Source organism: Pleurodeles waltl, chromosome 5 (genome assembly GCF_031143425.1).
Source record: "Pleurodeles waltl isolate 20211129_DDA chromosome 5, aPleWal1.hap1.20221129, whole genome shotgun sequence".
Lineage (NCBI taxonomy): Eukaryota > Metazoa > Chordata > Amphibia > Caudata > Salamandridae > Pleurodeles > Pleurodeles waltl.
In genome coordinates, this window is record NC_090444.1 from 1841843611 (window position 1) to 1841858002 (window position 14392).

The window sequence follows — 14392 nt, forward strand, 5'->3', positions numbered from 1 at the left end:
ATCTTACGTTCTTTCATAGGAGTAGGGGGGATGGAAGCAGGTGGAGTCAACAGATGAGCGTTGAGTCGAGGATGACGCCGAGGTTGCATGCATGGTTTGTAGGGGTGGGGCGTTTGCCGCGTTTTGAGGGCCACCAGGAGTCATCCCAGGCTGACGGTGAAGGTCTCAGGACGAGGATCTCAGTTTTGTCTGAGTTCAACTTGAGGCAGCTTTCCCTCATCCAGGTGGCTACTGCTTCCATTCTGTCTCTGAAATTCTTCCTGGCTGTTGATGAGTTCTCAGTCAGGAAAAAGATCAGTTGGGTGTCATCAGTGTAGGAGACTATGGGCCAGATGTAGCAAAGTTGGGAATTGCGACTTGCAATTTGCGAGTCGGAGCGACTCGCAAATTGCAAGTCGCAATTTCCAATGCAGAACGGTGTCTCAGACACCGTCTGCGACTCGCTATGGGGTCGCAATGACCCACCTCATTAATATTCATGAGGTGGGTCGCAAATTGCGGCCCCATAGCGAGTCTAGGCACTCGCAAACATGGAGGCCTGCTGTAGTCAGCAGACCTCCATTTTCGTGACTGCTTTTAAATAAAGCAGTTTTTTTTTTTTTAAGTGTAGCCCGTTTACCTTAAAGGAAAACGAGCTGCACTTAAAAAAAATCCGAAACCTTTAGTTTTTTTTTTTTTTTTCAGGGCAGGTAGTGGTCCCTTGGACCACTACCTACCCTGAAAAAATATTTGTGGGTCCATTCACAAAGTGGAAGGGGTCCCATGGGGACCCCTTCCAATTTGCGAGTGGGTTACCATCCACTTGAAGTGGATGGTAACTGCGACACCATTTGCGACCGCATATGCGGTCGCAAATGGTATTGCATACCACTCCGAATCGCAAATAGGAAGGGAACACCCCTTCCTATTTGCGATTCTGAAATGCATATTGCGAGTCGGTCATTTCTGCATAGGGAAACGTGATTAGCGAGTCGCAAACGGCAGTTTTTGCCGTTTGCGAGTCGCTATCCGTTTCCTGCATCTGGCCCTATATTCACTCCGTAGTTCCTCACAATCGGGGCGAGTGGGATCATGTAGATGTTGAACAGCATGGGGCTCAGCGATGATCCTTGGGGTACTCTGCTGCTGATGTCGGTGGGTTCTGACTGGCGGGATGGAAGCCTGACTTTCTGTGTTCTGCCTGTCAGGAAGGAGTGAAGCCATTGAAGGGCATTGCCTCATATGCCTGCTGCGTGGAGTCTAGCTGTTGGAAATGGCCTTTCTGCAGGGTCACCCCCAAACTTTTGGACTTCCTCGTTCTCTTTTTCTGACCTAATTTTTGCTGGCTTTAGGACTCTGCGCACTTTACCACATCTAATCAGTGACAAAGTGCATATGCTCTCTCCTTAAAACATGGTGACATCAGCTCATACCCAATTGGCTTATTTAATTTACTTGTAAGTCGCTAGTCAAGTGTACTACATGTGCCCAGGCCCTGTAAATTAAATGATACTAGTGGGCTGCAGCACTGGATGTGCCACCCACATAAGTAGCCTCCTAACCATGTCTCAGGCCTGCCATTGCAGGCCTGTGTATGCAGTTCACTGCCACTTCGACTTGGCATTTAAAAGTACGTGCCAAGCCTTAAACTCCTTTCTGCATATAAGTCACCCCTAAGGTAGGCTCTAGGTAGCCCATAGGCCAGGTGCTATGTAGGTAAAAGGAAGGGCATGTACAAGTGTGGTTTATATGTCCTGGTAGTATAAAACTTCTACATTTGTTTTCCACTACTGTGAGGCTGGCTCCTTTTATAGGTTAACATTAGGGCTACTCTCATATACTGTTTGAGTGGTAGATTCTGGTCTAAAAGTAGTAACAAGGTCATATTTAGTATGGCGAGAATGGTAATACAAAATCCTGCTGACTGATGAAGTTAGATTTAATATTACTATTTTAGAAATGCGACTTTTAGAAAGTGAGCATTTGTCTGCACTTAAATCATTCTGTGCTTTCCAATCCACGTCTGGCTAGGTTTAGTTGACAGCTCCCTTGTGCATTCACTCAGATAAGCCCAAACACAGGATGCTCCGCCACACTTGCACACATCTGCATTCTGAATGGGTCTTCCTGGGCTGGGAGGGTGGAGGGCCTGACACATAAATGTCAAAGAACAGTGGCCTGCACTTATACAATGGACTGCCACACCCCCTACTGGGAACCCGGCAGATAGGATGGAACTGAAAGGGGACCTTGTGCACTTCTAAGCCACTCTTTGAAGTCTACCCAACTTCAAAAGCACATTTGGGTATTTAAACATGGCCTCTTACACTACCAAACTATACACTTCTGAAGTTAGACACTTCCTGGGAAAGAAACTCTGCACCAGAACGTGCCAAGAGGGACTGCCTGGCTGCCAAAAGGACACACCTGACTGCTTTTCTGCAAAGGACTGCTGCTCTGCTGTTGGCCTGCTGCCTTGCTGTCCTCTGGCTCTGCTGTGAAGTGCTCTCCGAGGGCATGGATAGAGCTTGCCTCCTGTTCCTTGAAGTCTCAGGACCAAAAAGACTTAATCCTGCAAAATAACTCCTTGTGCGGTGATAATTTGACGCACAGCCCGCAAGAAACAATGCACAGCCTGCATCGCAGTGAAAAATTACCACAAGCCAAACCGAAATGACGCAGGCCAACTTCCTGAGTGAAGATTGGCGTAGTGCCTGCATTGCGACCGGAACTTCGATGCACGGCCCACTGGATCGATGCATAGCTGAGCAGGAATGAAGCAGCCTGACTTCCTGAGAGGAATCGACGCAGCGCCTGCCGTGCGACAGAAATTCTCCTGCATCGCCCACCAGATCGACGCAGCTCCTGTGACTTCGTCCTGCACACCCAGGATTTCAACGCATTGTCCACGGGGCGTCCGAAAACCCCACAAACCCGAAGAGGATCCAAGACAGCGCCGCCAGAAATTGACACAAAGCCCTCCCTGCGTGGAAAATTATCGCTGCATCGTCTGTGTGCGCCCGGAGATACAGACGCACACCTCCCTGTTTTCCAAGCATTTCCTCCTCTGCGGTCCCTTGGGGAGAATTTGAGCGCAAACCAGGTACTTTGTGCTTGCAAGAGACACTTGTTGCTTTTTAAAGACTAAAGACACTTCGTATCATTTTTACATTGATATTTTAACGTATACTTATTGATTCTTGATTGTTTTGACCAGCATTTACCCAGATACATATTATATATTTTTCTAAACACTGTGTGGTGTATTTTTGTGGTCTTATACTGTGTTATTGCATGAGTTATTGCACAAATACTTTACACATTGCCTTCCAAGTTAAGCCTGACTGCTCAGTGCCAAGCTACCAGATGGTCGGCACAGGGTAATTTAGATTGTGTGTGACTTACCCTGACTAGAGAGAGGGTCCTTGCTTGGACGAGGGTAACCTGCCAACCAGAGACCCCATTTCTAACACTGGTGCATAATGTACGGTGAGATACTGTATCGAAGAAGGCTCAGAGATCGAGTAGGATGAGGGCTGCTATCTGTCCTTTGTTGAGGAGTGAGCAAATGTCATCTGTGGGTGGAAGCAGGGCGGTTTTGGTACTGTGGTTGGTTCTGAATCCTGATTGGGAGACGTCCAGGATGCTGTTGTCCTCGATGTGTTGGCGTAGCTGGGTGTTGATTGCTTTCTCAGTGAGTTTAGCAGGGAAGGGTAGCAGTGAGATTGGGCAGTAGTTTTTGAGGTCAGTCGGGTCGGCTGTGGGTTTCTTTAGAAGAGGACGAATCTCGGCGTGCTTCCTGTCTTCAGGATAGGTTGCTGCTTCTAGGGAGCAGTGGATCGTCTTGCAGAGCTCTGGCACGATTGCCTGGCTGGCCTTGTTGAAAATGTAGTGTGAGCAGGGGTCGGTCAGTGCTCGGAGTGGATGCTGTTCATGGTGGACAGTGTGTCCAGGTGTGCAGGAGTCGATGGGTTCGGCTGATCCTGGCAGGGGTGTTGTTGATGGGTTTGAAACTGTTGGAAATGTCATTGATCTTACTGTGGAAGAAGGTGGCCAGTCTGTCGCAGGGCTCCTGAGATGGAGGGATGTTGGTGGTCTCGGCTTGTGGTTTGGCAAATTCTTTGATGACATTGAAAAGTTCTTTGGTGTTGTGAGAGGTAGAGTTGATTGGGTCCTTCACGGCATCATTCCTGGTGGACCTGATCAGGATGTGGTGGGATCCTGTGGTGGCTTTGAAGGTTGCCAGGTCTTAGGTGGATTTGATGTTTCTCCACTTCTCCAGCCTCCTGCGTAAGTGTTTTGATTCCAGGAGTGCGGGGTGAACATACTGACTTTTCTGGAGGAGTGTTTCCCTGTGGTCATTCGGAGAGGGGCCAGGGTGTCGGCACAGTTGGTGATTGTAAGGAAATGCCTTCCTTGGCATGGTTACCACCTGACTTTTTGCCTTTTGTTGATGCCAGTTATGATTGAAAGTGTGCTGGGACCCTGCTAACCAGCCCCCAACACCGGTGTTCTTTCCCTAAACTGTACCTTTGTTCCCACAATTGGCACAGCCCTGGCACACAGATAAGTCCCTTGTAAATGGTACCCCGGTACCAAAGGCCCTGTGGCCAGGGAAGGTCTCTAAGTGCTGAAGCATGTATTATGCGACCCTGGGGACCCCTCACTCAGGATATGCACACTGCCTCACAGCTTGTGTGTGCTAGTGGGGAGAAAATGACTAAGTCGACATCTCACTCCCCTCATGGTGCCATGCCCACCTCTCACCGCCTGTGGCATAGATAAGACACCCCTCTAGCAGGCCTTACAGCCCTAAGGCAGGTTGCACTATACCACAGGTGAGGGCATAGTTGCATGAGCACTATGCTCCTACAGTGTCTAACCAAAACCTTAGACATTGTAAGTGCAGGGTAGCCATAAGGTGTATATGGTCTGGGAGTCTGTTAGTTATGAACTCCACAGTTCCAAAATGGCTACACTGAAATCTGGGAAGTTTGGTATCAAACTTCTCAGCACAATAAAGGCACACTGATGCCAGTGTGGGATTTATTGTAATGTGTTTATATTAATGTAATTGTAAATGTCCCCTGAATACCAGTCCGACTCCTAGTGCTAGGCTTACCAGTTTCTACCAGCCTGCCACAACCAGATGAGTTTCTGGCCACATGGGGTGAGTGCCTTTGTCATTCTGTGGCCAGCAAAAAGCCTGCACTGGGTGGAGGTGCTTCTCACCTCCCCCTGCAGGAACTGTAACACCTGGCGGTGAGCCTCAAAGGCTCATGCCTTTTGTTACAGCACCCCAGGGCATCCCAGCTAGTGGAGATGCCCACCCCTGCAGCCACTGCCCCTACTTTTGGAGGCAAGGCAGGAGGAGATCATGAGAACAACAAGGAGGAGTCACCTACCAGTCAGGACAGCACCTAAGGTGCCCTGAGCTGAGGTGACCCCTGCCTTTAGAAATCCTCCATCTTGAGTTTGGAGGATTCCCCCAATAGGAATAGGGATGTGCCCCCCTCCCCTCAGGGAGGAGGCACAAAGAGGGTGTAGCCACCCTCAAGGACAGTAGCCATTGGCTACTGCCCTTCCAGACCTAAACACACCCCTAAATTCAGTATTTAGGGGCTCCCAGAACCGAGGAAGATAGATTCCTGCAACCTAAAGAAGAAGAAGGACTGCTGACCTGAAGCCCTGCAGTGAAGACGAAGATGACAACTGATTTGGCCCCAGCCCCACCGGCCTGTCTCCCTACTTCAAAGAAAACTGCAACAGCGACGCATCCAACAGGGTCCAGCGACCTCTGAAGCCTCAGAGGACTACCCTGCATCTAAAGGACCAAGAAACCCCCAAGAACAGCGGCCCTGTTCAAGAAACTGCAACTCTTTGCAACAAAGAAGCAACTTTTAGAGACCACACGTTTCCCGCCGGAAGCGTGAGACTTTCCACTCTGCACCCGACGCCCCCGGCTCGACCTGCGGAAAACTAACACTACAGGGAGGACTCCCTGGCGACTGTGAGCCCGTGAGTAGCCAGAGTTGACCCCCTGAGTCCCCACAGTGACACTTGCAGAGGAAATCCAGAGGCTCCCCCTGACCGCGACTGCCTGCTTCAAGGAACCCAAAGCCTGGAACCAGCACTGCACCCGCAGCCCCCAGGACCTGAAGGAACCGAACTCCAATGCAGGAGTGACCGCCAGGCGACCCTCTGTCTATCCCAGGTGGTGGCTACCCCGAGGAGCCCCCCCTGTGCCTGCCTGCATCGTTGAAGAGACCCCCTGGTCTCCCCATTGATTCCTATAGGAAACCCGACGCCTGTTTGCACTCTGCACCCGGCTGCCCCTGTGCCGCTGAGGGTGTACTTTCCATGCCTACTTGTGTCCCCCCTGGTGCCCTACAAAACCCCCCTGGTCTGCCCTCCGAGGACGCAGGTACATACCTGCTGGCAGACTAGAACCAGGGCACCCCTATTTCCATTGAAGCCTATGTGTTTTGGGCACCACTTTGACCTCTGCACCTGACCGGCCCTGAGCTGCTGGTGTGATAACTTTGGGGTTGCCTTGAACCCCCAACGGTGGGCTACCTTGGACCCAACTTTGAACCCAACTTTGAACCCTGTAAGTGTTTTACTTACCTGTGAACTTAACATTTACTTACTGCCCCCAGGAACTTTGATTTTTGCACTATGTCCACTTTTAAAATAGCTTATTGCCACTTATGTCAAAACTGTACATGCTATTGTGATTATTCAAAGTTCCTAGAATACTTGAGTGAAATACCTTTCATTTGAAGTATTACTTGTAAATCTTGAACCTGTGGTTCTAAAAATAAATTAAGAAAATATATTTTTCTACATAAAAACCTATTGGCCTGGAGTATGTCTTTGAGTGTGTGTTCCTCATTTATTGCCTGGGTGTGTACAACAAATACTTAACACTACCCTCTGATAAACCTACTGCTCGACCACACTACCACAAAATAGAGCATTAGAATTATCTATTTTTGCCACTATCTTACCTCCTCTTACTTTGAAATAGTATATACAGAGCCAACTTCCTACATTGGTGGATCAGCGGTGGGGTACAAGACTTTGCATTTGCTGGACTACTCAGCCAATACCTGATCACATGACTAAATTCCAAAAATTGACATTAGAAACTGATTTTTTAAATTTGAGCTATTTTTCTAAATATTTAAAAGTCCTGCTAGGGCCTTGTGTTAGTCCCTGTTAGCATTTCTTTTAGAGTTTAAAAGTTTTGTAAAGGTTTGGATTAAGTTCTAGAGATAGTTTTAGATTCTTAAAAAGTATCCCAACTCTTAGAGAAATAATGTCTACTGCTGAAGAGATGGTGGTGGAACTCAACCTCACCCCTTACCTGCATCTAAGGATGTCAGAGTTAAGGACTCTCTGTAAAATCAAAAAGATAAAAACTGGATCAAACCCTACCAAAGTACAGCTCCAGGAGCTCTTGGCAGAGTTTGCTAGAGACAACCCCTCTGAAGATACCCTTACAGAGGATGAAGCTAGTGAAGTGGAGGACAATTTCCCCCCTCCACTCCAAGTTAGGGAGACCAGGGTTCCTCCAAACCTGACTCCACAAGTGATAGTCAGAGATGCTGCTTCTCCCACAGGGGAGTCCAACAGCTCTGGAAGCATTGAGGGCAGCCTCAATGAAGATGACCTCCTGTTAGTCACGATGGCCAGAAGATTGGCTTTGGTGAGACAGCTCCTAGCCATAGAAAGGGAAAGACAAGAGATGGGTTTAGCTCTCATCAATGGTGGCAGCAACTTAAATAGGGTCAGAGAGAATACTGACATGCTAAAAATCCCCAAAGGGATTTAACAAAATATGAAGATGGTGATGACATCACCAAATGGTTCACAGCTTTTGAGAGGGCTTGTGCAACCAGAAAAGTAAACAAATCTCACTGGGGTGCTCTCTTTTGGGAAATGTTCACTGGAAAGTGTAGGGATGGACTCCTCACACTCTCTGGAAAAGATGCAGAATCCTATGACCTCATGAAGGCTACCCTGATTGAGGGCTTTGGATTCTCAACTGAGGAGTACAGGATTAGGTTCAGGGGGGCTCAAAAATCCTCGAGCCAGACCTGGGTTGATTTTGTTGACTTCTCAGTGAAAACACTGGATGGTTGGATTAATGGCAGTGGTGTAAATGATTATGAAGGGATGTACAATCTGTTTATGGAAGAACACCTTTTAATTAATTGTTTCAATGATAAACTGCATCAGCATCTGGTAGACCTAGGTCCAATTTCTCCCCAAGAATTGGAAAAAAAGGCAGACCACTGGGTCAAGACTAGGGTGACCAAGACTTCCACAGGGGGTGACCAAAAGAAAGGGGTCAGAAAGACTCCCCAGGGGAAGAGTGTCGAGACATCCAAGGGTAAAAGTAAAGAGTATTCTACAGGGCCCCAAAAACCTGCTCAGGAGGGAGGGTCCAAAGCCTCTTCACAATCCACATTTGGGTACAAGGGTAAAAACTTTGATCCCAAAAAGGTCTTGTGTCGTAGCTGTAATCAGCAGGGACACCAAACTGGAGACAAGGCCTGTCCCAAGAAAGGTTCCACTTCTACTACTACTCCAGTTAGCACTGGAATAGCCAGTCTCCAGGTGGGATCAACTGTGTGCCCAGAGCAAATCAGGGTTCACACTGAAGCTACATTAGTTTCTGAGGGTGGGGTGGACTTAGCCACACTAGCTGCCTGGCCCCCTAATATGCAAAATACAGGCAGCAACTCTTAATTAATGGGACTAGTGTAGAAGCCCTGAGGGATACAGGTGCCAGTGTCACAATGGTGACAGACAAACTGGTTTCCCCAGGACAATACCTGACTGGACAAACTTATCCAGTCACCAGCGCTGACAATCAGACTAAAGTACATCCCATGGCTATGGTAACTTTAGAACTGGGAGGGTTCACTGGCCTGAAACAGGTGGTAGTCTCCTCTGCTATCCCAGTAGACTGTTTGCTTGGAAATGACCTGGAGTCCTCAGCATGGGCTGAGGTAGAACTCAAAACCCATGCAGCCATGCTGGGTATCCCTGAACTGGTGTGTGTCAAGACAAGGGCACAGTGCAAGCCTCAGGGTGAAAAAGAGGTGTTGGAGCGTGGAAGAATGGCCCAACCCTCCAAGAGAAAAGGAAAGAAGACTGGGGAACCATCTTCAACACAGCAAAAGAAAAAGAGCCTCTCTTCCCAGGAAGAAGTTCTACCCTCTGAGGGAACTGAGCCCATGGAGTTGGAACCTTATCAGGTGGAACTCTTAGGCCCAGGGGAACCCACAAGGGAACAGCTGTGTAAGGGGAAATAAACCTGTCCCTCTGTTGAAGGCCCTAGGCAGCAAGCTGCTGAGGAAACAAAAGGAAAAGTCAGTGGAACACACAGGGTCTATTGGGAAGATGGACTCCTTTACACTGAGGCAAGAGATCCCAAACCTGGTGCCACTAGGAGATTGGTAGTGCCTCTGGAGTTTAGGGAGTTCATTCTGATCTTAGCCCATGACTTTCCACTTGCTGGGCATTTAGGACAAACCAAGACATGGGAGAGGTTAGTCAAGCATTTCTATTGGCCCAACATGTCCCAGAAAGTCAAGGGGTTGTGTGCCTCCTGTGCCAACAGTCAAGCCAGTGGTAAGACAGGTGGCCATCCAAAGCCCCCCCTCATTCCACTTCCAGTGGTGGGGGTCCCCTTTGAAGAGCCTCAGGGAATCAGTTTATCCAGTAGTAGTGGATCATGCTACTAGGTACCCTGAAGCAATTCCCCTTGGGCCCACTACTGCCCCTGCAGTAGCCAAAGCACTCATTGGTATCTTTACCAGAGTGGGATTTCCTAAGGAGGTGGTTTCTGACAGAGGTACCAACTTCATGTCAGCATACCTTAAACACATGTGGAATGAGTGTGGGGTGACTTACAAATTCACCACACCATACCATCCACAAACCAATGGTCTTGTTGAAAGTTTTAACAAGACATTGAAGGGCATGATCATGGGGCTCCCTGAAAAGCTCAAAAGGAGATGGGATGTCCTCTTGCCATGTCTGCTTTTTGCCTACAGAGAGGTGCCTCAGAAGGGAGTAGGGTTTTCCCCCTTTGAACTTCTGTTTGGCCATCCTGTAAGGGGGCCACTAGCTCTTGTGAAAGAAGGCTGGGAGAGATCTCTTCATGAGCCTAAGCAAGATATATTGGACTATGTACTAGGCTTACGTTCCAGGATGGCAGAGTACATGGAAAAGTCAAGTAAAAACCTTGAGGCCAGCCAACAACTCCAGAAGATGTGGTATGACCAAAAGGCTGCTGAGTTTCAGCCAGGGCAGAAAGTCTGGGTTCTGGAGCCTGTGGCTCCCAGGGCACGTTAGGACAGATGGAGTGGCCCTTACCCAGTGCTAGAGAGAAAGAGTCAGGTCACCTACCTGGTAGACCTAGGCACTAGCAGGACCCCCAAAAGGGTGATCCATGTGAACCGCCTCAAACTCTTTCAAGACAGGGCAGATGTAAACATGTTAATGGTTACAGATGAGGACCAGGAAGCTGAGAGTGAACCTCTCCCTGATCTCCTCTCCACTGACCCTAAGGATGGCTCAGTAGATGGAGTGATCTATTGAGACACCTTCTCTGGCCAACAGCAAGCTGACTGTAGGAAAGTCTTACAACAGTTTGCTGAGCTCTTTTCCCTAACCCCTGGTCAGACACACCTGTGTACCCATGATGTGGACACAGGAGACAGCATGCCTGTCAAGAACAAAATTTTTAGACAGTCTGACCAAGTTAAGGAAAACATCAAAGTGGAAGTCCACAAGATGCTGGAATTGGGAGTCATTGAGCACTCTGATAGTCTCTGGGCTAGCCCAGTGGTCTTAGTCCCCACAACTCACACAAAAGATGGCAAGAGAGAGATGAGGCTTTGTGTGGACTACAGAGGACTTAATTCTGTCACCAAGACAGATGCCCATCCCATTCCAAGGGCAGATGAGTTAAATGATAAATTGGGTGCTGCCAACTACTTGAGTACCTTTGACTTAACAGCAGGGAACTGATAAATAAAAATGGCACCAGGAGCAAAAGAGAAAACAGCATTCTCTACACCTGATGGGCACTATCAGTTTACTGTGATGCCCTTTGGCTTAAAGAATGCCCCTGCCACCTTCCAAAGGTTGGTGAATCAAGTCCTTGCTGTTTTGGAGTCCTTTAGTGCAGCTTATCTTGATGACATTGCTGTCTTTAGCTCCAGCTGGCAGGATCACCTAGTCCACCTGAAGAAGGTTTTACAGGCCCTGCAAGCAGCAGGCCTCTCTATCAAAGCATCTAAATGTCAGATAGGGGAGGGTACTGTTGTTTACTTGGGCCACCTTGTAGGTGGAGGCCATGTTCAGCCACTCCAACCCAAGATCCAGACTATTCGGGACTGGGTAACTCCAAAAACCCAGACTCAAGTCAGAGCATTCCTTGGCTTGACTGGTTACTATAGGAGGTTTGTGAAGGGATATGGATCCATAGTGACGCCCCTCACAGAGCTTACCTCTTAGAAAATGCCCAAGAAGGTAATCTGGACTGTAGAATGCCCACAGGCATTTGACACCCTGAAACAAGCTATGTGCACAGCACCAGTTCTCAAAGCTCCAGATTACTCCAAGCAGTTCATTGTGCAGACTGATGCCTCTGAACATGAGATAGGGGCAGTTCTGTCCCAAACAAATGATGATGGCCTTGACCAGCCTGTTGCTTTCATTAGCAGGAGGTTACTCCCCAGGGAGCAGCGTTGGAGTGCCATTGAGACGGAGGCCTTTGCTGTGGTCTGGTCCCTGAAGAAGCTGAGACCATACCTCTTTGGTACTCACTTTGTAGTTCAGACTGACCACAGACCTCTCAGATGGCTAATGCAAACGAAAGGTGAAAATCCAAACTGCTGAGGTGGTCCATATGCCTACAGGGAATGGACTTTATAGTGGAACACAGACCTGGGACTGCCCATGCCAATGCAGGTTCTTCCACTTAGAAAATGAAGACTCTCTTGGGAAAGGTTAGTCTCATCCTCTTTCGTTTGGGGGGGGGGAGGTTGTGTAAGGAAATGCCTCCTTGGCATGGTTACCCCCTGACTTTTTGCCTTTGCTGATGCTAAGTTATGATTTGAAAGTGTGCTGGGACCCTGCTAACCAGGCCCCAGCACCAGTGTTCTTTCCATAAACTGTACCTTTCTCTCCACAATTGGCACAACCCTGGCACCCAGGTAAGTCCCTTGTTACTGGTACCCCTGGTACCAAGGGCCCTGATGACAGGGAAGGTCTCTAAGGGCTGCAGCATGTCTTATGCCACCCTGGGGACCCCTCACTTAACACATACCCACTGCTTGCCAGCTTGTGTGTGCTGGTGGGGAGAAAATGACTAAGTGCAGTTTTCTTCGAAGTAGGGAGACAGGCCGGTGGGGCTGGGGCCAAATCAGTTGCCGTCTCCGTCTTCACTGCAGGGCTTCAGGTCAGCAGTCCTTCTTCTTCTTTAGGTTGCAGGAATCTATCTTCCTCGGTTCTGGGAGCCCCTAAATACTGAATTTAGGGGTGTGTTTAGGTCTGGGAGGGCAGTAGCCAATGGCTACTGTCCTTGAGGGTGGCTACACCCTCTTTGTGCCTCCACCCTGTGGGGGGGCACATCCCTAATCCTATCCAAGATGGAGGATTTCTAAAAGTAAGAGTCACCTCAGCTCAGGACACCTTAGGGGCTGTCCTGACTAGGGGGTGACTCCTCCTTGTTTTTCTCATTATCTCCACCAGCCTTGCAGCCAAAAAGTGGGGGCAATGGCCAGAGGGGCGTGCATCTCCACTAGATGGAATGCCCTGTGGCGCTGTAACAAATTGGGTGAGCCTTTGAGGGTCACCGCCAAGTGTTACAGTTCCTGCAGGGGGAGGTGTGAAGCACCTCCACCCAGTGCAGGCTTTGTTCCTGGCCACAGAGTGACAAAGTCACTTTCCCCATGTGGCCAGCAACTCGTCTGGTTCTGGCAGGCTGGCAGAAACTGGTCAGCCCCACACTAGAAGTCGGGTTGGTATTCAGGGGGCATCTCTAAGATGCCCACTGGGTGCATGTTACAATAAAGTGCACACTGGCATCAGTGTGCATTTATTGTGCTGAGAAGTTGGATACCAAACTTCCCAGATTTCAGTGTAGCCATTATTGAACTGTGGAGTTTGTGTTTGACAAACTCCCTGACCATATACTCTTATGGCTACCCTGCACTTACAATATCTAAGGTTTTGCTTAGACACTGTAGGGGCATAGTGCTCATGCACATATGCTCTCACCTGTGGTATAGTGCACCCTGCCTTAGGGCTGTAAGGCCTTCTAGAGGGGTGACTTACCTATGCCACAGGCAGTGTGAGGTTGGCATGGCACTCTGAGGGGAGTGCCATGTCGACTTAGTTGTTTTCTCCCCACCAGCACACACAAGCTGTGAGGCAGTGTGCATGTGCTGAGTGAGGGGTCCTCAGCGTGGCATAAGACATGCTGCTGCCCTTAGAGTCCTTCCCTGGCATCAGGGCCCTTGGAACCAGGAGTATCAGTTACAAGGGACTTATCTGAGTGCCAGGGGTGTGCCAATTGTGGAAGCAAGGGTACAGTTTAGGGAAAGAACACTGGTGCTGGGGCCTGGTTAGCAGGGTCCCAGCACACTTTCAATCAAAACTTTGCATCAGCAAAGGCAAAACGTCAGGGGGTAACCATGCCAAGGAGACATTTCCTTACATACCAGTAATACCATCTCCAGCCACCAGCTACGAAAGAGTAGACACAGCTCTAAACAATTCCAAATTGTGCGTGCTCAGCTTTAAGACCAGCCTATCCGGCCAATTTTCTGTAATGAAGGTGTTTTCTGTATTGAAGCTGACATTTTTATGAGAAATCCAGTAGAATTTGATGAGCTTTATCCAATGATTGTCATTTTCCACATGACAAAAGTTGTGTAGCGGTGTACAGGAAGCTATCTCAGTGGATGTGGCATAGACAATCTACTTATTGAGGCTGAAATCTATGGAATAAAACTGTCCAGTCAGTATTGAATGGAGCTCATTATGTTAATCTATTACAAGGTATGCTCATCATGTTTGAGGCTATAGAAACATTGTGTTGGAATGCTTTCTGGAACAAGAATGAAAAATTAGGTTTTGCTTATCTTATCTCAGAAGTGAACAATGCACCGGGTGCACTTCATTCAAAATATATAATGCAAAGTCAGGCAATGTCCAATCCACTCAGTTCAAAATCAGAAAACCTGAAAAACAAGTTTGTAGAGTTTGTCAAAGAATGTGAAATAAAATCAGAACTTTGCAAGTACTGGGGAAATGTTTTACAAACGATAGCTCTAGTAAAGAAATTTGGCACATGCTGATCTGGAGGATGACTGGGAGCTGCACG

General features: G+C 48.5%; 1 protein-coding gene across 1 annotated transcript in view; it reads left to right on the forward strand.

Moving 5' to 3' along the window:
• The window catches only part of DNAH8 (dynein axonemal heavy chain 8), a 9979189-nt gene that overhangs the window by 9952261 nt on the left and 12536 nt on the right, over positions 1 to 14392 (forward strand). The gene's annotated exons all lie outside the window — the stretch shown is intronic.